Genomic DNA, 27,379 nt, shown 5'->3' with positions numbered 1-27,379 from the left:
ATTTTGTAAAACAACGAGAGGAAAAAAAAGGGATAGTTTTTTTTTTTTCCCAAACATTCAATTCAACAACATATCACTACTTAAACTTTTCTCTTTCAGTTCCTTAAAGATCAATATTTCTTTGTCTACATAACTGTGATTTTATGCATAAGTTTACTTTAACAAAAATAAAGTTAATATTCTTCTTTTTCATGACAACAATCACAATTTCTTCAATATACAACAAATCATTTCCAAATGTGTAAATCCATAACAAATACAATCCAATATCAGAAATAGCAAGATGCCACGCGTAAGTATGAAAAGAGACAATTATTCTTGGTTCTCATATTTAAAGTTGAACTTTAAGAAAGAAATTCTATTTTAGCCCTTTGTAAATACCAAAACAAAAATAAAAAGTTAATTGTTAGGCCCGGCCCGTTGTACGGGCCTTACGTTATCTAGTTTTTCCTATATAAAGAGCGTCCACAAGTCACTCTTCTCCGTCAAACCGAAAAAAATCCTACACACAGAAAAAAATTGTTGTAAACACAAAATGAGCAAAGAATGCAACGATTCTTGGTCGTCAAAGAACAAGCAAGTGTTAGAAAAAGAAGAAAATGAGACAACAAGTGGAATAATGACAACATTAGGTGTTGTTGCTGGTGTGGCTTTTGTTGCATGGGACATTTCTAAGTTAATTGGTGAAACTCAAGAAAATAACAACAAGATGATGAAAAGGCTATATCCGTGATCTTCGTGGCAAGAAATGAAATTGAATCCCATTTCGATTTCTACTCGTATTATAATGTCTACCTTAATTTCTTGTATTTTTCTAATTCCCTGCAAGCTGCTTTAATATCGCACTAATGGTTGTTATCCCTTTTCTTGTATATATGTTGTGTACTTGTGGCTTAAAATGTCTCTGTTATTATTAGTGAAAAATATGTGATAACCTTTTCGATCTTTTTGTTTCACCGGCAACCATTTCAAGTCCCGTTTAAGTTACACTAAATGAGTGACTTGACTCAATATCTGTGTAGATTAACATTCTCTTTTATTCTCTTATCTGAATAATTCGAGAGTTCAGGTTTTTATTCTTTGAATGGGACAACTTGAAGTCAGTGAACGTCGAAATCTTAAAAGCTTCAGTGGAGAAGTTGTAGGAGATGAAGCCAGTACTCGATTTGTCCTTCAAATGGGCTAGTCTTTTAATTTTTGCCCTTTAAGATCTCATTTATACCTAGCGGCCAGCAGTGATAAATTCTTTAAGGGCGCGGAGTATAACATGTGAAATATTATGATACAAAAATATAAATTTTATGACACGCAAACAATTAAAGTAAATTATTTGCTATGAGCGACAAAAATACTCATACAGAAATATACTCAGACCTGAAGGGTCCAACTTAATTTATGTATATTCATCCAACACAAACACTGATAAAAAAGCTGTAAACTTACGGGAAAAAATGACAGATTAACAATTCATGAGTTTCATATTCAAATAAAAACAAGAAGTAGTAATCTTTTTGGTTTTTGTTTTGGAGATTGTAGCTTACAAAGAGAATATAAACACATGAAATTAAAATGGTTGCGATTTCAAAAGTAACTCGACCTAGTTTCTAGAACCTGACTTCATATGTTTTCTTACTAAGCCCTAGACGCCATTTTTGCTTTCCCGAGAGAAAAAGAAGAGGATGTTTATTGGAAAAAGTTCCAGCATCACAAGAAAGAAACCCTATAACTGCATAAATCACACACACATAGTCAGAGAAATGTATATGTGAAATAGAATTTTTTTTTTAATGTATAGCAAAATTGGAAATGAGAATAATGGAGTTGAAACTAAAGGAGAGTTGATGCAGACATAAATAACTAATCATAATGATGATGCACAGTGAAGGATTTGTCCCCACTAAAATGACACTTCTGCCCTTAACATCTTTTACTTCGCTTGCTTTTTTTTTTTTTTTTTTTTAGGTTTCTTCCCTTCTTTGTATTGAGCATTCACCGTGATTGAGATTATGTTCAAAACTTAGGTCGAATATATATTACATGTATATTTTTCGTTGTCATAGTTTTTGAAGTTGAAACTTGAAATTTTTGAAGTTGACTTTTTAGACCTGAAGTTGTGTTGGGACATAGATTTTAGTTGAAAAATTTGAAATCCCAAAAACTGGCTCTAAATATATTTTGAAGATAGATTTTCAAAATCTAATCAAAATTCATGTCACCAAAACGGAATGACCAAAAATTTATATACCAAAAGGGGTATATCGTGGGCTGATTCACGATATACCCCAATTTTTTTTTTCATCTGACACACCAAGTCAACGAAAAAAAAAATACAAGTTATAATTGTATAATGTGAACTGATCCACGTTATACAATTATAACTTGTATAACGTGGACTGATCCACGTTATACAATTTATATTGTATAACGTGGATCAGTCCACGTTATACAATTAATATTTTTTTCCTAGCGTTTTACAAAATAGGAGTCCGGAACCAAAATGCCCGAAGTGTTTTTTCCATACTTTGACCAACGATTAGTCGTGTGTCAAGACTCCGAAACGTCAATATTTTATCCAGAACCTGATATTTTTTTCTGCGTACAATAATGTAAGCCCAATACATCAAGGATACGTAGACGTTCGGATAGTCATTTTAGGGGTTGAAAAGGTGCCCGAAGTAAGTTTTGTTTGAAAAAACTTAGTGATTTTTCCATACTTTGACCAACGATTAGTCGTGTGTCAAGACTCCGAAACGTCAATATTTTATATAGAACCTGATATTTTTTTCTGCGTACAATAATGTAGGCTCAATACATCAAGGATACGTAGACGTTCGGATCGTCATTTTAGGGGTTGAAAAGGTGCCCGAAGTAAGTTTTGTTTGAAAACTTGTTGTAAAGTAGTCAAACTTTAGATGGTCATAACTTTGCGCTCGGACGTCCGTTTTACGCGGGTTTTTTTTTTAACTTGCGTATTTTTTTCGAGATCTAGGCAGACAAAGGCAGTTTGGCCGAGCCGATTTTTGAAAAAACACCTTTTATCCCATTCAATTTCAATTTCCCCCAAATTAGCCTGGAATTTTCAGTTTTATGTACTTATAAGATGATGATACGCAATAGATTTTAACGTAAAAATCCCGGGGTAATGTAGCTGTGAATGTCAATTTCACTTTTGTGGTTTCAATTTTTGAAAATAAAGCTGACTAATTTTCTCGACATATAAAGTTGACTAAAATAACCTTACAGTCAAACACTAAGTTTTTTCAAACAAAACTTACTTCGGGTTCAGGAGCGCGGACTACAACTAGAAGGAGGAATGAAGTGTAGTACCTGCAAGCAAACAGGTCATAAAAAGAATCGCTGCCCCGACAGAAATCAGTAGTTGTTGTTGCTTGTTGGTTTTTATGTTTTTTCTTAAGTTGTACGATCGTTGTTTCTTTATGTAATCTTCCAAGAATATATAACATGTCTTGTACCATTTAATAGTTAATATGTAATTTAACATTTACTACTCAGTTAATGTGTGACGTTTATTTAACTTATATTTTATTTTTTATTTCTGTTCGCATATATAACACATTTAATTATTGCATGTGTTAAAATATTTATTTGAGTTAATCATGCTTTAAAAATTTAAAAAATTAATAATTTTTTTTTATTAAAAACATAACCGAATATGATTTAAATTTAGGCAACGTCTTACCAAGTATTTGTTAAACGGGATAAAAATTTATATTGTATAACGTGGATCAGTCCACGTTATACAATTAATTTATTTTTTTTTCGTTGACTTGGTGTGTCAGATGAAAAAACAATTTGGGGTATATCATGGATCAGCCCACGATATACTCCTTTTAGTATATAAATTTTTGGTCATTCCGTTTTGATAAATACCGTGTATTTTTATACCCTTTAGACTCCGGACTCTCCAAATTCATCTCCCAGACACCGTTTCATTTTGCTGTGCTGTAGGTGTAGCTTTATATCTGATGAGAAGGAGCTACTGCGGAGCATATTACTAGGAAATGGTACCTTTCCAAATTTGAAAATTCTGGTGTAAAAATCATCTCATCGAAGTTATAATTCTATAAAAGTTAATACTAAAACAATACAAAAAAATAGTCTTTTACAACAGTATGAAGCGTGGGCTAATACCCTAATCTATATATAATATAAAGTTAGGCATAAACAAGGTGATGTGACACCTCTCTATGACCACCATTCTTATTTATCTTTTTTATCCTTCTTTTGGCTTTCTTCTAATTATAAAATGACAATATCTAACAACAGTGTGAAGCGTGGGCTAATACCCTAATCTATATATAATATAAAATTAGGCATAAATAAGGTGATGTGGCACCTCTCTATGACTATCATTCTTATTTATCTTTTTTATCCTTCTTTTGGCTTTCTTCTAATTATAAAATGACAATATCTAATATTTTAAGTATTTTCTTCTTTGTGTATTTAATGTTATTACAAGGAGTAACTACTCATAACTTACACCTCTTCAATTTCACTCTTAATAATATTTGCATAATGTCCATATATACTTTTCATGTCAACATAAAGTTTGTAACGTTGCTACAATTCAACTGATGAAATGGCCGGATGGTTTACAACAATTGAATTAGTAATTAAAAGGGTCATTAAAGCTGCAACAATTTAATCAAAATAATGCGTCATTAAAAGTTCCATACGTGCCTTTTGGGTTGTAGAATAGAGTCTTTACATAATTCAAGCTTAACCTTTAACTATTTCAAAACTTTTTGTTATTTATATCCGGTAATTAAAACAAATGATTTTCTAATAGTTGATGTCTTTTCCTGTTGTTTTTAGTGCCCTGGTGTGGTAGTACATGGTATACATATTACAATAGATGTCAAGATGATAGCTGCATTATGGTATGTCATCTGCACTATAATTGAGTAATCTTCTAATTATTTTTATTCTACCTATGTATTTTGGTTTATTCTCTTCCTTTTCACCTAATTTCATTTATCTTTTACTAATTACGTATTACATATTTGCTATATGAACCTCCATAGTGGTTTTCGGTAGACATAACTTGCTTTTTTAGTGTGTCTAGAGCAGTTGAGCAAAAAAAAAAAAAAAATTAAGAACTCAATTTCGATGTCAATGCTGGTAAAATAGCTTTTCCTGTAAATATATTATGTTATTCTTATACCTTTGTTTTTTGTGCTGGGAACCACAACGATGTGTTTTTGTTTTCATTTGTTTTAGCTCTGCCAGACACTAATATGCACAGTCAAGTGTAGTGTAGGGTAGTAGTAGGCGCTCTTAGGCCTCTTCTTTGCTTTTGTTTCAGGCTGATGCGCTTACGGAGATGTTCGAGACTAATTAACAAACGCTTGATGTTCTTATTTTCCTTTTATCTTTACTTTTATTTTTCTAATTTAAATCTATGACTTTTATGCTTAATTATTTATTAGCATATTAGTACTATTTTGTTTTACATAACTATATTTATAAAATGACACCTCTTTGGTAGAAAGAAATGCTTTAAGCTAAGTGTGGAGATTTATGCATATACCTTTATTTTACTTAACAACAGAAAAGATCATGTATTTTTTTTATTTTTGCTATGTATGGTTTTTGTGCTTATATATGTAGTAAAAAGTTGTCATTTCTTTGGTATAAAGAAATACTTTAAAGTAAATTAACTCGTGGAATATATGTAAATACTTTAAATAGAAAAATCTTGTTATTCCAACACAAAAATAATGTAGATAATAATTAGATGGTCTTAATTTAAGGGATCTATTTTTCTTTTTGATGGTATATCTAATCTCCTACTACGGGAAAAAAAAATCTACTACTGACAAAGTATTTTTCGTTGAGAAAAATATAAAAATAACTGTTAAGAATAAAATTAGTTGAAACTTCAAATATAATCTATTTGTAAATCAATTAGTTAGTGAAATATTTTAAATTTTGGTTATTATTAACAAATCATTTCATAAATTTAATGAGATCTTTTGACCGCGCGAAGCACGGACAAATATACTAGTTTATTATATATGTAGTGAACTGGTCATCTCAGCATTTTCCAAAGGTTTAAAGTGTGAAAATTAAAATTGTATTTGAACATGATGAACTTTACTGAAACAGAAAGAGGATATGAAACTTGAATATTTGTGAATAAAGGTTAAAGAAAGATGAAAAAAGAAAAGTTATGGTTTGTTCTCTAAATTGTTTGGACTGGGCCCCGAGTACTAATTCGTCTGGTAGAAAAATTCAAATAATTATTATTCCATGTCTTCCTTTAAAATGGCTAAATGAGCCAGAGCGTTATATCGAAATTTCAACTACACACCTTATCTTTGCGAGAGTTTTATTACCCCCTGAAATGTTTAAAAACGGAATATTTAACTCACTAAATGCTTACGTGGCAAATTGAGTGTATTACACTCTCCTTGAGAGAGTGAGCACTAGGGGTGTTCAAACGAGACCGAAAAATCGATCCGAACCGATAAACCAAGTCAAACCGATTTAATAAACCGAAAACCGGCTCGGTTTGGTTTGGTTTGGTTTTAGATTTTTAAAAACCGATAACATTTGGTTTGGTTTGGTGTTACTCATAAAAAAACCGAACTAAACCGAACCGAACCGATAAATATGTACATATTTAAAATATTATATATATTTATATATGTTAATATTTATATATGTTAATTAACCTTTATCTATTTTTTAACTTCTTCATAATTTAGGACCATTCCAAGAGAAAAGTCTAGCCCATGTTCCCCAAGCCCATTTACGGTTAAAGTAAAATAAAAATCTCTTACTGAATAGTTAACATAAATAAACTCTCCATGATTACATTTGTCTGTTAAGAGGTTTCTCTGCTGAATTTTCTTATTCTACTTTTTGGTAATCTTTTTTTTTTTTTAATACAAACACATGCTAAATATTCTAAAAAGAAGTTATGTTTTGTGAGTGCACCATGCACTATCTGTTGTTCCTTTTTTCTCTTTTTCATGATGTCCATTCTTGTCTGTTGTGGCTAGGTTTGTTAAGTGGTACTTTGTGTTGTTGCGTGCCATCATCAAGGCAACAGAGCTTCGTCCTTTCAAGATGAACAGCAACCGCTCTTGCCGGTTGGCTTGCCATTTTGTTCTTGATTGAAGCAGCCATAGCCATGAAAGCCTATTCTACATTAGTGGCACTTTTTGCACTTGTTTCCACGAAAGGTATGCCAATTTCATCAGCAAAAGCCTGAGCTGTCTCTGTGGAAACTACCTTTTGTGCTATGAGATCACACTTATTTCCAACAAGAAGTTTGTTCACATTATCACTTGCATATCGGTCTATTTCACTCAACCATTGCTTGACATTGTTGAAGCTCTCTTGGTCGGTTACATCATAAACCACAATTATTCCGTGTGCACCGCGATAGTACAAGAAACTTTAATCCCTGTAAGTCTGTAACTTTTTCTTCCCTTTTATTTTTTGGTTACTTTTTGTATGTTCCCTACTCTTTGTTTGTGTAATTATTTTTGTGTCTTTGAAGTTTTACTTGAATGAATTGCTTCTCTAGTCTTTCATTTGTATGTGTTTTTTATTTTATTTCTCTGTTATTTTAGATTTTCTCCACTGATTTAAATTTTTTCTGTTGATTTAGTTTTTATCTAATGATTTTGAATTTCTCTATTTATTTAGATTTTTGGATACTTTTTTTCAGATGGAAACTACAACTACTCAAAAGTGCAAGTTTGTAAATAAGTTTGTCAATTTTTTTGCATTATAAAATATATTATTACAACCCGGAAAAACCAAACCAAACCGATAAAACCGACAAAACCGATAAAACCGAAACCGATAGAATTTATACTATAATGGTTTGGTTTGGTCTGAATATTAAAAAAAAACCGCCTTGATTGGTTTGGTTTGGTTTTAGCCAAAAACCGAGTCAAACCGGACCATGAACACCTCTAGTGAGCACTAAAGAAAAATATTGAAACTTTATTTTTAATATTATTTTTTATAAATATATGTATTTTTAATTATTTTTTTCCTAGCTTATTTGTTTCTATCTCATTTCTAAAAATGTTTTTTTTTTTCTTAATATGTGAAAAACTTCTTCTGCAACACCACCAAACACGCCGACGAGCTCTTCCATCTCCGCCGCCGCAGCTTCTACCACCCTTAAGTTTTTCTTAGTGGAAGCAATTCGCTTCTCGTGGAGATCCCATAAATTACCAAAGTCAAAAAAAGAAACAGAAAAAAGTAGCGAAAAATAAAATAAAAAGTGTAACCTTAAGAATTCCCTTTTTCGTGCTTCACCAACTGGAAGCAGTCCGCTCCACTTTCACTGTTTGTTTTTCTTTTTCTAATGTTTCTATTCTATTACTTGGGCTTAGTCATGGAGCATTCTACCTTATTTGCTTAATTTGTATTCTCCATGTGGAGAAAAGGACCAAAATCATCCATAATGTTTGGGTTTGGATCAAAATCATACATATTCTTTCACATGGTGCACTAACAGTACATTATGTTTGCATAAGTGGTGCACTTTTAGTCACAATCCCAAATAAATTTAACGGAAAAGAACAAAAATGCCCCTGAACTTTTAGAAAAGGTATAAAAATACCCTTTATTCATCTATTTTGCTAAAACTACCCCTCAATTCAACTTTTTGGCTCATTTATTCCCCTTGACTAACGGACAACACTAATTTAAAAAAAAAAAAAAAATTGCACATGACATTTTATTACTGAAAAATTGATTTATTCTTTTAAAAAGAAATCTGAAACCTTGGAATTTTTTTAAATTTGGAAAACTTTTTTTTAACGAGTAAAACCTTGACTAACGGACAACACTAATTTTTTTCTTTTCAAAATGTGAAAAATTGGATTTTTATAAAAATCTGAAAAAATTAATTTTTTTATGGAAAAACTGTGTTTAAAAAAAAACCAGAAAACTATATTTTTTTTAAATCTAGAAGAAAATTATGGAGTATTAGTTTTGCATATTTTACTTAAAAAAACAATCAGTTTTTCAGATTTAAAAATTGAATTTTCTAAAAAAAAAATGGGGTTTCCACCCGTTAAATTTTTTTTTCCAAACTTAAAAAAATTCCACATGTTTTAATGAAAATCCAATTCTGTTTTATATATATATATATATATATATATATAAAAGGCTTACTACATTTGTTTTTTTAAAGAAATGGATGTTGAAAAATTATTTTTCCTTATTCTACAAATAACGATTTTTCAGATTTCTTTTTAAAAGAATAAATTAATTTTTCAGTAATAAAATGTCATGTGCAATTTAATTTATTTTTTTTTAAAAAAAATTAGTGTTGTCCGTTAGTCAAGGGGAATAAATTCTCAAAAAGTTGAATTGAGGGGTAGTTTTAGCAAAATAGATGAATAAAGGGTATTTTTATACCTTTTCTAAAAGTTCAGGGGCATTTTTGTTCTTTTCCGTTAAATTTATTTGGGATTGTGACTAAAAGTGCACCACTTATGCAAACATAATGTACTATTAGTGCACCATGTGAAAGAATATGTATGATTTTGATCCAAACCCAAACATTATGGATGATTTTGGTCCTTTTCTCTCTCCATGTGGGTCGAGGTGTGGTTTCAAATGAAAAGTGGAAAAGATCAGTTCTTAATTTTTATTGCTTAATGGCTTTTTTAGATCGTTTCCTTCTTTTAAGTTGTTTTGTTACTTGATTTTAGTCATCCGCAGTAGTAATGGGTACGAAAATTTCTTGAACCCAAATAGAGTTGTATGAACACATGTTAAATTCTGAAAAAAGAATGTATGATTGAAGATGAAATTGAACGTGTATTTGTGTTAATGGAGGAAAAGGTTCTCACCCAAGGTTTTGGGGATATTGGAGAAAGAAAGAGATTTTTAATTGAGGAAGATGAAGGAAAAAAAAAAATTAAAAAAAAAAATAATAGATCAAAAAAAAATTAATTAAAATTTTCAGGTGTCAAGTGCCTGCGCTTCACCAGCAAATACATATGTGGGTATGACTTTTTAAGGAGGTAAATATTCCATTTTTAAACAGTTCAGGAGGGTAATAGAACTCCCGCAAAAATAAAGTGTGTAGTTGGGATTTCGATCCCAAGTTCGGAGCTCATTTGGTCATTTTATCAACCTTCAACGCATATTCCAAAACACTTGGTCATTTTATCAACCTTCAACGCATATTCCAAAACACACATGATGCAACGACAACTAGTAGAATTAGCACGATTACATGAACATATTTTCTTTTTAATTTATTTTTTATAGAGTACTTAATTGATTTGGTGGTACTATGGTAGATTATAACCAATTTTATTTGTGGCCGGAAGTATATTGTCACATTTTTTTTGGAAAAATGAACCACCAAAATCAAAGCGATTAAAACCCGACTTAATTGATTCTGTTTGGTTTCAACATTTAAAGGATCAACTCAATTGGTTTGGTATTCTTTTAAAGAAAACCGACTCAAACCAATCATGGACATTCCTCGGTACAAGACAAGGCGTTATTTCTACCATTTAACTTTTATACGCTTTAATTTTATTATTATTTTTTCTCATACTATCCTCAATCTTAAATAACTATATAAAGTGTAATAAGTAAAAGTGTCAACCGGTTCATTGTAACCGGTTTTAACCGGTAACCGGACCGGTTAAACCGGAACCGGTATAACCGGTTCCGGTTAACCGGATATTAGTTAACCGGTCCGGTTTCAAAAAAATTTTAACCGAAACCGGACCGGTTAAACCGGTTAAAATTAAAAAAAAAAAAAAAAAAAAAAGGAAAGAGCCGTTGGGCCTCGGTAATGGACCGTTGGCAACGGCCATTTTTGCAAAAATGGCCGTTGCCAAACGGTCATTTTCTTAATTTTTGGCCCCCAATTTTTTTTTTTTAACACTTTAACCCCTCCCCACCCCTATATAAACCCTTCTTCATTTTCATTTCAATTCACTCTTCTTCATCTTTCTCTCAAATCTCAATATCTCAATTATAGTTACTTTGCAATAATTAGCCACAAAGTCTTATTATAGTTTCAACTTCCAATTATTAATTTTGCAATTATAATATTGTTGGTGGAGTTGGTGATTTTGCAACAATCCGAAGTAGCTTTGGTGGATTTGCAATTCTAGCCGCCTTCGCTTTGTTGGAAATTAATCCGGCAATTTGGTACCTTCGTTCCAACTCTATCTTTAATTTTCGCAATTTAATTCTAGCAATTTATTTTTCGAAATTTAATTTACGCAATTTAATTCTAGCAATTTAATTTGTTGTAATTTATTTTCTTGTGATTTATTTGATTGTGATTTAAATTATTTCTATTTAATAATGTCAAAGAGATTAAGACGTGGTGCCGGTAGTAGTAGTCGTACTGTTAGGGGTGCGCTTAATGAGGAAACATTTGTGGAAGAAACACCTAATTTAGGTATTGATGTTGGTGGAAATAATCCACTTTTAGGTCATGAGGCAATGCAACAACATTTTACCGACACTTTTAATGAAGACTTAGATGATGATGATGATGATGAAACACAACCCCCCGAAAATCCCATATGAGATACAGGTCCTGCACAATCACATACACAAGACAAACCGCCTAGAACTCGTAGGCCAACAGCTAAAGTTTGGAAATTTATGACTAAGGATAGGGAAAATCAATCAGTTACATGTACCCTATGTGGACAAGTATTTAGTTTTAAGCAAGGAACTGGTAAGGATGGTGGAACGGGTACACTAAATGCTCATATGAGAACCAAACATATGGATGTTTGGGGAGAGCAAACGGGTTCAAATGTGGGGGGGGGGGGGGGGGGGGGGGGATTCAAATGACGATAGACCCACGAACCGGTAGAAATTTGAAGTATGACAAGAAAAAAAAAACGCGTTGAAATAGCTAAAATGGTAGCTTATGATTGTTTACCATTTTCCTTTCCCTCGGGTTTGGGGTTTGTTACTTACATTCAACGTTGTTATAACCCGTTATTTGAGGGTATTCCTAGAAGTACTTGTAGAGCCGATGTTATAGATTTGTTTAAAAAATATAGATTTTATTTGCGCCATGTATTTAATTCTTTAAATTGTAATGTTTGTCTTACCGCTGATTTAGGTCTTAGTATTAACCATTTAGATTTTTTTGCTATTACATGTCATTGGGTTGATGACAACTGAGTTATGCAAAAAAGAATTATAGCTTTTTTATACGACGAAGGAAAAGGTCGTCACGATGGAAAATTTTTAGCCGATTCAATGTCTACTATAATGAGATTTTTTAACATTTATAGAAAAACACTTTGTATTGCTTTAGATAATACTTCTAATAATACAAAGGCAATTGGTCTTTTAAAAAGAGAAATAAACCCTCCTTTAAGAAATATTTTTCATGTAAGATGTAGTTGTCACATTTTAAATTTAATTGTTAAAGATGGTCTTATGCATTTTGATGATTCTGTTCAAAAAGTTAGAAATGCTGTTGCGTTTCTTTTTTGTAATGCTAATAGGGGAAGAATTAGAGATTTTAAGAATGCTTGTGTGGAAAATAACCTTAGACCTAGGAAAATTCAAGTAGAAATTGAGACTAGGTGGAACTACACTTACATTATGCTACAACAAGCATATGAGTATAGGATTCCCATACAACAAGTTCACAACAAATATAATATTGATAGTGAGGATTGGTTAACTTTTAGGCATTGGGAAGATGTTAAAGAATGTATTGAACTCTTAGAAAATTTTTATAATGCAACTCTTATTTTTTCTAGACAATTCTATCCCACGGTAACCGGAATTTTAGCCTACTTAGCGGAAATAGCTAGAGTTTTACAAGAGTATAAATATAAACCCGATTATCAAGTGGCTATTTTTGAAATGATAATCAAATTTAAGAAGTATTTTTTTCCCATCCCAACTTTATTTATATTGGGTTCCCTTTTAAATCCTTGTTTTAAAGTGTCTTATACTAAAAATTTGGTTAGTCAAATTTATACATTTTTAGAAATTGAAGAGGGAGTTCAACCATCTTTAGCTGAAGCCGATCTCGCTATTGTTGATGAGTTTAGAAAAGTTTTTACTCATTATTCTAGTTTGGAAGAACGTGCTACACCCGTTACTCCACACCCTACTACTTCTCAGAGTAGCAAAAAGGGCTTGTCGGGTTTAAAAGTTTTACATTCACAGCCTACTTCTTCTTCTACTGCAAACTTTGATGAATTTAACTTTTATTTGATGCAGCCAAATGTGGATATCAGCCAACTGGATGAGGTGGACGTCTTAGCATGGTGGAAGAAGTACAAGGCAAGCTATCCGGTACTTTCAAGAATGGCTCGAGATATGCTTACGGTTCAAGTATCAACCGTGGCTTCGGAGAGCGCATTTAGCCAAGGAAGACAGCAAATTGGAGACCATAGACATTCATTATCCGGCTTTAGCTTGCAAGTACTAGTGTGCATTCGAGATTGGATTAGATCGGAGCGACGCAACCAAAACTCAGAAGCGGAAGAAGGCGAAGAGGAAGAAATTGAATATTTGATAGCTAGTGGGCCGGACCAAATGGAAGACTTTGAAGATATTTCCATTGTCACGACCCGACTAGGGGCCGTGACGAGTACCCGATACTTGTACCGAGCACCCCTTGCTTATCCTTTTACTTTTTCCTCTTAGCAGGCCGTATGAACTGTGCCATATTTTTTTTTTGAACATTAACATTAGTGGCGTCATTATGAACATAGACTAATAAACTTCGTTATCACTTATACATCAACATTAGCATGCTAGAACACCATATATCTAACTGTACTTAACTGACTGTACATATCTGTCTACGAGCATCTAGACATAGTACATTTATACATAGAAAGGGCTGAGTACTGCCGTGCTCGAATATATATACACAAAATAGTACCAAGGAAGTGAGGCTCCGGAATAACTGGAGCACTGTCAACACTGCTGGTAGAGCTTCTAAGGATCAAATCCGCCTGTCTGCTGACCTGCGCGGCATGAAACGTAGCGTCCACAAGAAGGGACGTCAGTACGAATAGTGTACCGAGTATGTAAGGCATGAATAGTAGCATACGGAAAGTATAAAACGGAAATAACGACATAAGAGAATAATAGCACATGTCCTGAGGTAGAAACATAACCTGTATATATATATATATATATATATATATATATATATACCCTTGGCAGGTGCTATGCGTACTTAGCTTTCCTTTAAGAATCTTTCCTTGTTCATATACATATACATATAAAATAGGACATCTCATATTGCCGAGGCGTCGGCAGCCGATCCATTTAACCATAAATATACACATCCCGCGTCCGGGACGATATCATATCATGTAATGCCAACTGATCAGGTGGATATGCGTTCATAACGCTCTGCCCTTACCTCCATTTTCCCCGTATACACATGCATATATCATGTACATATATCAGCGTCTATAGCGCTCTAGCTCTTTTATCATATACATATACGTGTGTCGTGTGTCGTGTAGGTACATCAGCGTCTATAGCGCTCTGGTGCTTTTATCATATACATATACGTGTATCATGTTGAGCTCGCTCTGTGTGAGCTCGCTCACATTGCCGGTCCCAAGCCCGGATAAAGGAGGAGGGTTGCCGAGGGTCAATCGGAAACAGCCTCCCTACCCAGGTAGGGGTAAGGCTGCGTACATCTTACCCTCCCCAGACCCCACTATTGTGGGATTACACTGGGTAGTGACCATATACGTGTATCCTGTGCATGTATCAGCGTGTATAGCGCTCTAGCTCTTTCGTCATGTGCATGTTTTAAAAATATATACACATATCTTACATACATTTACATGTCTTATATGCATTTACGTATCCTATATACATATGTCTCATAGGCACGCAGGAAAGCCCAAAGAATAATCATGTAGTCATCGGAGTGACGTAAGGTCGGTGACCTCCAATTATATTATAGAATACTCGTGATCGCTTTGTCTCACCTTGAAGGAACGAGTATTTTAAGGTGAGACTACCAACGGGGAATAATATTAAAGTAAACGTAGAATGAAATCGGGGCATCATAGATGACAGTTCATAGACTTTGAAATCTTTTAGAAAATAAAGTCATAGCTAGGAAATATAAATAAGATTCAAAAATTAGTTTATCATTTTCATGTTTACATAAGATACTTAGCTTAGTTATCTTAGTCATAGAGTCGTTCCGGTAGTACGTATCATAGACATATTCTCTTATCTAACATCATTGTTATCATTATTGTCATGGAAGTGCCCTCGTTAGAGGAGTCATAGTATTTATCATTTGGTAACGAAATCGGGATCAAAGGTTCCCTTTGGATTCACTTCAAGTAAGTCAAGCAAGACTGTAAGGAAAAATCCGAGAGTAGCGGGCTCACCTCGGGCCGGATGGGGTGACGTATATGATTTACATATATTACGTGTCATGTCATTACTTGTGAGGGTCCTAGGGTAATCGGGTCCCACTTATGCAAGTTCTAGGGGTTTAAGAGGTCTTTCCATCATTTGCACACTTTCTAGTTCAATCCTATTGAACAAAAAGTGGAAAACTTTGGATGTGGATTCCGGGGAAGAGAGTTGTCCCCGTGGCGCGTACCCAACTTATTACGTCTAAGACATGCCATAGAAAGAAGGGTGAAACCTTACATACCTCTTTCCGCTCCTATTGCTACTCCAAATTCACGTTGCAATCTCGTCAAAATCTGCAATTTGGTCATGTTTACCAAAACTCTTATTAGGATACTTAGAGTTAGAATCTTAAGGAAACATTTGGCTACCGAAATTTCGGCAACACTTCCCCTATAAATACTCCATCCCACCAAATTCAACTTGGCTAATTTCAATCAACAACAATCCCGGGAATTCAAACCCGGCCAAAATATGAACCACAATTCCAACAACAACAATACTAACAACTTCCATATTCAATCAACTTACTACTTCTTCCAAAAACTTTCTAACTTTAATGAAAACAATCACAGCCTCATGATCTATATTCCAACAACATCATACTAACCACATTACCTTCCATGCATGCAAGGACATTACATTCAATTCACATAACTTCTAAAACAAACCTCCACCTACTTCAACTTCACAAGATTATTATGCATTCATTAGCAATCTAGCATCCACAATTTAACTACAACCAAAACATTAAATAGAATTGACTCCTTTTCTTCCATATTACCCTACAACTACACGAACAACATCAAGCATACACACTACAACCTCTCCAAATTTATTCAACTTCCATTTTTCACATATCATTCACAACAATAACAACCAAACACTAGATAAATTAATTAAAACGCAATTTCTACACACATATACATGTTCCATATCTCACGGCCACACCCCTATTTTTATCTCTTTCATGAATTTCATCCATTTTAACATACTACAACACATATAAACCATTCATAACACATAAAGAAAGATCAAAACTCATCTTTCTTCTTCAACTTCTCACTTGACTACAACTTGGCAATTTGTATGATTTTGAATCTTTCTTGCTCCAACAACAACTCCACCTTGTTAAGCACCCTTTACTTGGTAGGGATTGATTTTTGAAGAATTTTTATCAATTTTTCCTTGGAAATTTACCCTTGGCCGAAATGACCTTTAACTTTTCTCCTTCTCTTTCTTGTTCTTCAACTTCTTGAATATTCTAGAGGTTGTGTGATAAAGATGACTTAGTCATCTTATTTATTGATCAAATTTTATTTAATATTGGCTTGGGCCATAACCATGGCCGGTTGGGCCTCACAAATTTGGGCCTTATTATTTGTTTTGATTTTTTTGGGTCAACTCGGTTTGGTCCCGAGTTGGGCCTAGCCCACTGACCTTTCGACCTTAAAACGTTCATATCTCCTTGTACCGACGTCACCTGGGGATCCACGACCTATGGTTGGAAAGATAATTCAATTATCTACAACTTCGATTTCTTGGTACTTTTTCAAATTTCAAACTTATAATACCGTTTTTGCCCCTTGACGTCAGATCACCCGAAAACGTTTTCTTAAAAATATTCGTTTGGAAGACTTCCACTTTGATTTGGCCCAAGGGTCCTTCTTGAGTCGTGTTTAACTTCTCATATGTGATTCATATGAATTTTCAGATGTCCCAAAAAAATCTCGATGTGTGGGTCCCACCTCAGCAAATAATCTGACGTTCAAAAATACGGGATATAACATCCATGACCGAATATGATGTGGGGGAAATTAACGAAATGGTTCAAAATTGGTGATTTTATTATTCTACTATTTTTGTGTAACTCATGGATTATTTGCAAGTTAAAAAAAAATACAACTTGCAAATAAATGTTATCCAAGAATGAATAAAATATATGGCTCATTGAGCTTTCTTTTATTTACTTGTGTTCATATTTTTACTTTTATTAAGTTAGGAATATAAGTATATATAGTATATAAGTAAGTATATATAGTATATAGTACATATATACAAGTATATATAGTATATAGTATATAGTATATAAGTAAGTGTATATATATGTATAGTATATATATATTAAGTTATACATATATATAAGTATATAGTACATATATATAAGTATATATAGTGTATATACTATATATATATATATTAAGTTATACACATATATAAGTATATATAGTATATAAGTATATGTAAGTTATACATATATATGTGTACGAAAAGCACTATTCTGTATTGCTGACTTGCTGTTAGGCTGTTAGTCAGTAAATATTTAAACTTTAATTATAAAGTTGTATAACATATGTAAATATACCTACAGTATACAAATAAATACTATAATATATATATATATATATATAATACAAAAAACAAAAAATTTTAACCAATCCAAACCGGACCGGTTCCGGTTTGGACTTTAAAACCGATTAACCGGAACCGGCCGGTTTCCTAACCGGTTCCGGTTGGAACCGGTTGACAGGCATAGTTATAAGTAATCAAATTTAGAGTTCCAAAGCATCATTAATAGGGTTAGTTTAGTAAAATACACCTCTAATAAAAGCTTGCTTATGGGATGTGCCAAATAAACATGGGCCAAATAAAATGAAATAGAGGGTGTACGTTGATACTATTATCTAAGATTTTTTTTTAACTTTTATTTCTTTCATTCGGATAAAAAAGAGTGTTCACTTAATTTATTTATGTTTTGTTAAAAAGAGTGTTCACTTATCAAATCAAGAAAAGAATTAACTTTAATTTTTTAAATTTTCACCTATTAAGTACTATGATCAAATCTCAATACCTATTTAATTAAGATAATTTAATCAAATTATTTCTTTTTTTAAATTAATATTTTCTTAAAGAAATATATAAATGATTAAGTGAACGTCAAAGGAAGTATAATATATCAATATAGGTTAATAGGTTATATTGTGTTCTAGGTTTTCCAACTCTCTTCTTTGTCTTTTACTCCCTACTTAATTTTTATCTTTGTTGACTGTGTAGACTACTTTAAGTCTAGATGTAGATGCAGGCCTAGGAATGTACAGCACTTTTGGACGGTGCTTAAGCTTTACGGGGAAGTTAACACGAGCTAGCAACAACAAAATTATGAAAGGACAAGGAAGGGTCATTTATTCATGTTGCATGACACTGAGCTTGACTCTCCTTTGCTATTTACACATTGATTCTTCGTCATTAAGTTACCTTGTTTTGTCTTTTTTGTTTTTTTTGTTTTTTCCATTCTTCCTTATGGCCCCTACCAGGTCGAAATGGTACGTCTAGACTCGTGAGCAGAAGACTATTTATTAAGGATTTGCTTTGCTAAATTATATTTTGAAAATCTAAGTTTGACTACCATTTAAAAAAAAATTAATCTTTCTTGATTTACTAAAGTGAATCAGTAAAAAAACAGCTAATACAAGGAACAAGTCAAAAAAAAAAAGGGAGTAGCTAAGTAATTGAGTTTTTAAAGCAAAAGATTGTTGTCATGAAAGGAGCATGAAAGTCTTATCCTATGCGGAAGAAGGAAAAGTGAATAATGAAAATATTATCTTTTGTACGGAAAAAAGAAAAAGTGAACATGATTAACAATGATGTCGCTTTAAAAAAGTTGGGGGAAGATAGGTCCCACATGGCCAGAGAAAGAATATCATATTACTCTTTCGGTTCAAAGAGAATGTTCGTGCATATTTTTAGAAAAGCTTTAACTTTTAGGTAAAAATAAATAATTTGATTAAGTTATATTTAGTTAAATAAATATTGAGATTTGATCATTTAATAAATAATAAGAGAAAATTTTAAAATATAAAATTAATTTTTTTCTGAAATTTAAAGTGGACACTCTTTTTAAAAAATAGGTAGTATGAAATAAGAAATTTTTTACTATATGCCTTACACATATTAATTGCGTAAGGCTTTTGTGAGGAAAAAAAGTAGACCCACATTTTATACTTTTGGGTCCATAAATTTTAGATTAATTTTTTTATCTCACCAAAAAAAAAGTCTTACATAATTAATATATGTTGTGTGAGACATATATTTAAAAAATTTCCGAACTACTTTTGAGGTGAAAAAACCGAAGTTCTTTTCTTTTCACCTTAATAAAAAGATCACCAGTCAAATTAAATTATAATGTTACATAACACTTAATAGTAACCACATAACTAGGCAAATAGGTCCTTCGTGTACAAGGACTTCTTCTCGTGTCCTAGATAAGTATGGTTTCTCAACATGATAAGTATAGCTTGTATTTGTATTTTGATGAGGAAAACTTCCTAGAAATATGCTACGGATAATATTAATTTATGTAAATGTACTTTGTATATATAGATATACACCTCCTTGTAACTGGACGAAACATAGATAAAATTTGAGTTGTCTGCGGCAATGAAATTTGAGGAGAATTTTGATTGAAGCTTTCTTTTTACTTCAGTAAGCAAAAGGAGATCGAAGAGTAACTAAAAAGAGTTTATTTTTTATGAAACCATAAATTAAGAGTCAGTACTAATATTTATGAAAATTACAAGCCTTATAAGCTATTTTTAGTTTTTTTAAGTGTTTGGCTGACCAGCTTATAGGCTTATTGTGCTTAAAATAAGTTGGGATAGCCTAATTTTTTTTTAATTTATAAGTTATTTTTAGCTTATAACCTTTTTTTTTTAATCTAAGTCAAATGGGCACTTAGCAGAGTCTCTTAAGATGTTTATAACTATGGAATTGAATGAGTTCCAATCAATCTTCAGCCCTTTTTTCCTTCTCAAAATGATGTTGCAGGATATTTAGTGAAAGTTGAATGATTTGGTGGTTAGCAAAATTAGTTTGATTATTTTTCTTCAGTTATACTTTCTCCGTTCATTTTTACTGATCACTTTTAATCATGCACATTTAAAAAAAAATAATAAATGAAGTGCATAATTAACCAATATATCCATATTAATTGGTGCATATATATTTTTATTTGATTTGAAAAATAATTTGAAGTGAGTATTTAATATTATGGATAAAACAGTAAAAAGAAATTGTTTTATCTGGATATACTAAAAGTGATAAATAAAAGTGAAAATTTATTTTTAAAATAGTAAAAAAGTAAAAATGAACGAAAGAGTACACAACAGTATAAGTTACATTACCTTATGTGTCATTAATCCGAATAACACATAGGTCACCAACCACATCTTTTTATTAAGAGAATAAGTTTATATAGTACATCGTTAAAATAAAAAAGAAAATTACACCGTCAGTATTAAATCAGTTAAAGGATAGCTATTAATAAGTTTCCTTAAAATAATAAAATAAGACAGATTATCTCTAACCGTGTATATGATTAGATCAATATCAAATAATGCACCTTTCCACCTACTTTCATGGGAAGTGTAATAAAACATGTAATCAATATCCTTAATTAACTTCATATGGGAAAGAAAAAACTATTAATACAGGTTATTTTCCAAGAGGGAACTTGCTTATAACTTCCCTTAAAATTCACATTCACAATACACTTGCTTACGCTTACAATTAAAAACTCCATTGACAACCATGGCTCTCACCATTGAAGAATACCAAGTACAAGATGATCGGTACCAATTTTACGATGTTTACTTCTTTAGTGACAAAATCCTAACGACCGTTACTCATGATCCAGACATAGTAACGGACTGGATCAACGAAATTGAGTACGTCCATCGACGACGTCTCAATCGCCTTATCGTTGGCCTAGACGTAGAATGGCGGCCTAATTTCAACCGTTACAAACAAAATCCAGTTGCAACTCTCCAGCTTTGTGTTGGTCGTCGTTGTCTCATGTTTCAACTACTTTATTGCCAATATATACCTGATGCCTTAACGGAGTTTATGTTGAACCCTTGTTATGCTTTTGTTGGAGTGGGAGTTAAGAATGATGTTGAGAAGTTGGTGGACGATTATGAGTTATGTGTGGAGAATGTTGTTGATTTGAGGTACTTGGCGGCTGATATGTATAATTCGAGGAATTTGAAGAATGCTGGATTGAAGACACTATGTGAAGTTGTGCTTGGAAGAGAGATTGAAAAGCCGAGGCATGTTACTAAAGGGAGATGGGATAATGAATGGCTTGCTATGGATCAAGTGCAGTATGCTTGTATTGATGCTTTTGTTTCTTTCGAGATTGGAAGGAGCTTGAATGCTTCGGGGCACTAATCTTCTGATTGATTGATTGGACTATTTCTCAATTTGTGCGTATCTCGATAATCAGTTGTTTAAATATGGATTAATTCAAATTGGTGTTTCTGTTTATTTGGTTCTTGCATTGGTTTCGTACTAAATTTAATGTTTACTGTTAGGTTCCGTTTTAAATTTGGCTATTTGCACTAAGCAATTGAAAGCATGTTGCAATTGAAGTATGTTATTTGTGGCCGGAAGTATATTGTCACATTTTTTTTTGGCAAAAAAAAATTCCACCAAAATCAAAGCGATTAAAAATCGACTTCATTGATTTTGTTTGGTTCCAACATTTGAAAGATTGACTCAATTGATTTGGTATCCCGTTAAAGAAAACCGACTCAAACTAATCAGGGACACTCTTCGATACAAGACAAGGCATTATTTCTAGCACTTAACTTTTATACGCTCTAATTTTATTATTTTTCTCTCATACTATCCTCAATCTTAAATAACTATATAAAGTGTTATAAGTAATCAAATTTAGAGTTCCAAAGCATCATTAATAGGGTTAATTTAGTAAAATTATTCTCTAATAAAAGCTTATGGGACGTGTCAAGTTAATATAGGTCAAATAAAATGAAATAGTGGGTGTACGTTGATACTATTACTGAAGATTTTCTTTTACCTTTTATTTCCTCCATTCGGATTAAAAAAAATGTTCACTTAATATTTTTTTTTATTAAAAAGAGTGTTCACTTATTAAATCAAGAAAGAATTAATTTTAATTTTTTAAATTTTCACCTATTAGTGCTATGACCAAATTCTAATACCTATTTAATTAGAATAATTTAATTAAATTACTTTTTTTTAGAAATTAATATTTTTTTAAAGAAATATATAAATGATTAAGTGGACATTTTTTATATTGAAAGGGTGTACAATATATCAATATAGGTTAATGGGTTATATTGTGTTCTAGGTTTTCCAACTCTCTTCTTTGTCTTTTACTCCCTACTTAATTTTTATCTTTGTTGACTGTGTAGACTACTTTAAGTCTAGATGTAGATGCAGGCCTAGGTATGTACAGCACTTTTGGATAGTGTTTAAGCTTTACGGGGAAGTTAACACGAGCTAGCAACAACAAAATTATGAAAGGACAAGGAAGGGTCATTTATTCATGTTGCATGACACTGAGCTTGATTCTTCGCCATTAAGTTACCTTGTTTTGTCTTTTTTTTTGTTTTGTCCGTTCTTCCTTATGGCCCCTACCTGGTCAAAATGGTACGTCTAGACTCGTGAGCAGAAGACGATTTATTAAGGATTTGCTTTACTAAATTATATTTTGAAAATCTAAGTTTGACTACCATTTAAAAAAAAAAAAAAACTTTCTTGATTTACTAAAATGAATCAGTAAAAAAACAGTTCTAATACAAGGAACAAGTGAAAAAAAAAAAAAAAAAAGGGAGTAGCTAAGTAATTGAGTTTTTAAAGCAAAGATTGTTGTCATGAGAGGAGCATGAAAGTCTTATCCTATGCGGAAGAAGGAAAAGTGAATAATGAAAATATTATCTTTTGTACGGAAAAAAGAAAAAAAGAAAAAGTGAACATGATTAACAATGATGTCGCTTTAAAAAAGTTGGGGGAAGATAGCTCCCACATGGCGAGAGAAAGAATATCATATTACTACTTCCGTTCAAAAAGAGTGTTGTTTTGTCATTCGCATAATTTTTAGAAAGGTTTTAACTTTTAGATAAAAATAAATAATTTGATTAAGTTATCTCTAGTTAAATAGATATTGAGATTTGATCACTTAATAAATAATAAAAAAAAAATTAAAAATATAAAATTAATTCTTTCTTAATTTTAAAGTGAACACTCTTTTTAAAAAATAGGTAGTATGAAATAAGAATTTTTTTTACTATGTGCCTTACACGATTGACATTAATTGCATAAGGCTTTCGTGAGGAAAAAAAGTAGGTCCATAAATTTTAGATTAATTTTTTTATCTCACAAAAAAAAAGTCTTACATAATTAATATATGTTATGTGAGACATATATTTAAAACATTTCCAGCTATTTGAACTACTTTTGAGGTGAAAAAACCAAAATTCTTTTCTTTTCACCTTATTAAAAAGGTCACCTGTCAAATTTGATGCACATTATCGTCACATAATGGTAGGAAGAAAAGTAAATAAACTTAAGGCAACTTAACAATGGAGAATCAATGGGTAAATAGCAACAAGAGTCAGGCTCAATGCCATGCATGTAAATGAATGGCCCCAACTTACTCGTCCGTTCACATGTACTCCCTTTTTTTTTTTTTTTTTTTTTTTTTTTAAAGTCCACTAGGTTTTTGGCTTAGGGCTAATTTTATTTATTTTCTAGAAAGCAAAAAATACCTCAAAGGGAGAGTACAAGTAAGGGGACTAGGCCTTATCTTACTAATCCTATTGAGGCAAGAACCTCTACACTAGCCAGAATGTAGAAAATACGAACTTAACAAAATCAAATATTCTATGATCATCATAGAGTTTATAACACACTCTGTGATGATATTACAAATGATAATACTAAAGTAATGAGAAAATAATCCAAGTAAAAAAATAGAATCCTTGGTCTCTGGACTTGTAAAATTTTCTATATTCATTGAATTATCCACCTTGTCTTGTTCTTCATGCCAATCCAACAAGTCTTGAAACTTCATCATTTCTTCTTGGATTTTGTGGACTTTGTTGAAGTGGTAGGAACTGCCACATTCTTCTTTGCTTGTCTCATTGGTATTTGTCTTGGAACAAATTCCGCAGTCATCTTACCATCCTAGCTGCCTTTCCTTGCATGAGTTTTATGCCTTTTTACACTTTCCACCTGTCTAGGAGATAAATCCCTATCCTTTGCAGCATTGTAGAAGTTTTGTGCAATAGACTCCTCATCCATATCAATTCTAGACCCTTCACTAGTTGGTATTGCTACTTGTAAATTATGTTGAGGCTTTGCAATCATATCTTCTTCTTGTTGTGTAGTTGCCTTAGGATTTAGCACAACATTTGTTTTACCTCCTACTGCTGCTACTGATTTATCATCTGAAACCTGCAAACCTGCAGCCTTAACAAATTGTGTCATAGAATCTGAGATTTCACCCTCCTCTTCTCCTTCCTCTAGTTGATCTCCCCATAGTTGTATTTCACCATCTGTACCCTCAAATGTATTTGCAGGCACTTCTTGGGGAGACATATTTATAGGCACCAGATCATCAATAGCATTAGGATTCAAGACTGCACCTACCACCATTTGTTCACCTAAATTATTCACCTCGACCTGCTGCATATTAACATCACCAACAGTAGCATTAGGACCATCATCTGCAGGACTTGCAGCTACGTCCTCCTCATGCTCCACAATAGTTTTAATCATTTTTTCAACCTCTTTCTCCACTGCTGGTGCTCCAACTACAGCATTATCAGCCTCTAAAGGGATTGAAGTACCTGGTAATAAAACCAATTGCTTTTGGAAATTAGTACCACCATCTGTCTCCTTTAATTACTTTTGCAAATTATTATCACCATCTGTCCCATTATTGTTACTAGGACAAGCACTAACTGCAAATTTCGAATTTTTCTCCACACCACCTATAACTGCACTTGGAGAATTCTTATCTGCAAGTTGTAAGCTTTCCTCCACAGTAGGCACAACTATAGCATTTTCATTCCTTGCACCAGATGAAACAACTCCTGCATTAGGCCTAGGGCTAGTTTCTGCAGCATTAGACAATTGTTTCCCATCATCAAGATTCAGAAATTTCTGAGCAGTAGCATGCAACTGCTGGCCATTCTCTTGCACCTGATGATCTTTCTCCACAATTGCATTCTTATTATCCCCCTCGTGATCATGACGAATAACCACTGCCTCATCATCGATACCACACTCACGACCATCATGTCACACCCCGACTTTACTAGGGTGTGATGGGCACCCGACCCCATATCCGGAGCCGAGCGAACCCGCTGACTGTTGTTACATATATAAACTCCGGAATCAGTAAAGAAAGAAATACATAGTAAGCTCTCCAATATTTTTTTTTCCATAAGTAAACTCCGACATCATGTAAGACTCGTGACATGAAGCGTAATAACATATCGGCTGCTTACAGATTGACCACCCAGTACCCATGACTCTGTCTGCAAAGTCTCTAACGTAGAACAAAACATCATAGTATATACTTGGACTTGGCAATTCTCCGGGACAAAGGGAGTTCGCCATCTCCGCTGGAACATCTTCAGTAAAATCTTCTAATCATGTGGGAGTACCTGCGCGGCATGAACGCAGCCCCCGAAGAAGAGGGGTCAGTACGAGCAATGTACTGAGTATGTAAAGCATGGATAGTAACATAATAAAGGAATATGCAGAATGAATAATGACAGAATAGACATATGGAGCTTATCCTGGGACAGATGTAACCTGTACATATGATTGCCTTTCTGCAGATGTCATGCATGCTTAGTTTCTTTTTCAGAAAAACGGTGTTTCTTATTTACATATACAGAAAACAGAACATTTCAGAAAACGGTGTCCTTCATTTACATTCACAGACGCCGAGTACATCGGCTCTCCCACCCCCCTCCCCAACAGTGTCCCAACATATTATATATATATCACAAATACAGACGCCGTATCCGGCTCTCCCCTATCCCGCGTCCGGGACGAAATCCAGCTGAATCAGGTGGTGATATAACAGTGGCCCTTCCCCTTCCCCATATACATATACATATACACATTCACATTCATATTCATATGTCATACAATTGGCATGCATGAGAGCCCAAAGAAAGTCATGTGTCCATCGGAGTGACGTAAGGTCGAAACCCTCCGATTACATTATGGAATAATCGGGTCACTTGTCTCACCTTGAAGGAACGATAATTATAAGGCGAGACTATCAACGGAAAATAGCTTTAAGAGGAGACACAGAATAAGATCATTGGCATTATAACCGTCAATTCATATGCTTTGAAGTCTTTTAGAAACTAGTACAACACTTTCATATTCACATTGGATTCTTAGCTCAAAACTCTTATTCGTGGAATCATTCTTGTCGTACTTATCATAGGCATATTCTCTTTTCTGACGTCATCGTTATCATTATCGTCATGGAAGTATTCTCGTTGGGATAGGTACAGTACTTGTCATTTGGTAATGGAATAAGGATCGAAAGATTCTTTTGGATTCAGCTTCAACGTAAGTCAAGCGGAATAATAAGGTAAATCCGGGAAACAGTGGGCCCACCTCGGATCAAATGAGGCGGCGCGCCAAATTTACATATGTTACATGTCATGGCGTTACTTGTGAGGGTTTTAGGGTCATCGGGTCCTAATTATGCAAGTTCTAGAGGTTTAGGAAATTTTTCCAACATTTTGCACACTTTTTAATTCAATTCTACTGATTGAAAAAGGAGAAACTTTAGATGCGGATTCTGGAGGGTAGAAGGGTCCCCGAGGTTCTTAACCAACATATTACGTCTAAGACATGCCATAGAAAGAAGGGTGAAGCCTTACATACCTTTTCTGCTTCTTATGCGACTCCAAATTCACGTTCCAAATCCGTCAAAATCTACAAATTGGTCATGTTTACCAAAACTTGATTAGAGCCTTTAGACGTTGATTCCTTGAAGTAACACTTTGTCTGCCGAAATTTCGGCAGCATTTCCTCTGTAAATGTACCAACCCCGAGAATATGGCTCGGCCCAATTCAACAACAACCCAACCAACAACCAAGCTAC

General features: G+C 33.0%; 1 long non-coding RNA gene across 1 annotated transcript in view; it reads left to right on the top strand.

Moving 5' to 3' along the window:
• Positions 1-391: 391 nt before the first annotated feature.
• The window catches only part of LOC132641931 (uncharacterized), a 56,941-nt gene continuing 29,953 nt past the window's right edge, over positions 392-27,379 (top strand). Inside the window, exon 1 of the long non-coding RNA XR_009583025.1 lies at positions 392-632. This is a non-coding gene — a long non-coding RNA (uncharacterized LOC132641931). The remainder of the gene's footprint in view (positions 633-27,379) is intronic.

Source organism: Lycium barbarum, chromosome 5 (genome assembly GCF_019175385.1).
Source record: "Lycium barbarum isolate Lr01 chromosome 5, ASM1917538v2, whole genome shotgun sequence".
NCBI classification, from domain to species: Eukaryota; Viridiplantae; Streptophyta; class Magnoliopsida; order Solanales; family Solanaceae; genus Lycium; species Lycium barbarum.
This window is presented reverse-complemented; position numbering and strand designations above follow the sequence as displayed.